Here is a 1,451-nt window from a genome sequence, read left to right on the forward strand (position 1 = left end):
ACCCCCCGGCGTCCCCCCGCCCGCACTTCTGCCCCATTATTTCATCACATGACCACTAAAGGGTTAAGGATAATACCTACCAAATCTGCTGTGGTCTTGCCTGGTTCCCTGGATAGTACCATTGGGGAAGATTTCTAAATGAAATCCAGTCCTGCAGTATAGCTGCCTCCGCCTGAGGATCCCCTTTAAATGGTCCAAGTCCGTGACCGCAGGCCCCCTGGGTAGCCCACCTGCCTCAGACTGACCCAGGTGGTCACTTAACAAAACCGGACTATCCACCGGCAAAACGGGCACATTCCCAAAGGGTACTGCATCCTGCACACCGAAATAGTTCCCAACTTCACCTAAGGGAGCCATCAGAAGATTCTGCTTTTAGAGAATAAGAATAAACAATAATGATGGTGCCAAACCCAGGAGATATAAGATTAGGTATATTCCACTCCTCTCCCCTCCCTAGCGCAGTTACAGAGAAAATGTTCTTTCTTCAATCCATTAAATGCATAAATAAAAGTAATATTCTGTTTTGACTGGTACAGGTTCAAGGTCAAACCAGTTAGTCTAAGAAACCACCACTTTATACTCACACACTGACATATTTATAAACATATAGATGTGTATATCTATATAAATGCATATATCCCCAGCTCTTAGCAAGCAATACGGTCTTCAGCCCATCCAACTGTAATAAAGAAAAAAATCCGTAGTTTCTCCATTTGGTTTAAGATAAGAATGACCATAGCAACTTAAATACCTAGGCGTTATAGGGATTTTTTTTTAAGATGCACAGGCTACGTCAGGATTTATGGATTCTGACTCCAGAAAGGCATGCGCTGTTTTTACTCTATAACAGACTGCATACATCAGCATGAATCCTGCAAAGGGGGAGGGGGGAAATCTCACGTTGTTGGCTGAGATAAATCCAAAAAAAAAAGGCAAAAAAGAAAAAGGCAAAAAAACTTTTGACGTCCAAATCTATTATCCAGAATTCTCAGGAGGCTCAGCAGATGTCCACTGGTTTAGGATTATTGACGATCCACAAGCAAAGCAGCAACATACAAGTGCTTGTGTCTTTCTTGGCTGGCTCGAAACAGGTGTTGCTTCTGCAGGGCTCCCTGTGAAATGTTGTACTCCAGCACTGAGCTGCAGCTCCTGACTGTGGATCTCCATCCAGCACGCAGAGTGGCGCAGGAAGAGGCATTGGGCTGGGTTTAAGGTAGTCCTGATTGCTGCTGGAAGGATTCTCCCAGGTCCTAGCGCTCAGCCCTACCTGCTGCAATACAGAGCCGCTTCCAGCGCTCGGCACGGCGCGGAGCGGCTCTTACTGCTCTGCGGCAGCGCGGCGCACGCACGCAAATAAATAAATAACTGGGAGAAACTTTAGGGGAGGGAGGAAAAGAAAAGAAAGAGAAAAAAAAAAAGCGGCACGATGCTAAATATACCGAGTCCGCCCG

The 1,451-nt window shown here is 46.1% G+C and overlaps 1 pseudogene across 1 annotated transcript; it reads right to left on the reverse strand.

The window, feature by feature from the left end:
- Positions 1-63: 63 nt before the first annotated feature.
- Positions 64-899, reverse strand: LOC104275589 (annotated as a pseudogene). The gene has a single exon (XR_717833.1). The product of XR_717833.1 is annotated as a fibroblast growth factor 9 pseudogene (transcript).
- Between the last annotated feature and the right edge of the window lie 552 nt (positions 900-1,451).

The sequence above is a fragment of the Apaloderma vittatum genome, unplaced genomic scaffold, assembly GCF_000703405.1.
Source record: "Apaloderma vittatum isolate BGI_N311 unplaced genomic scaffold, ASM70340v1 scaffold43096, whole genome shotgun sequence".
In the NCBI taxonomy this organism is placed as follows: domain Eukaryota; kingdom Metazoa; phylum Chordata; class Aves; order Trogoniformes; family Trogonidae; genus Apaloderma; species Apaloderma vittatum.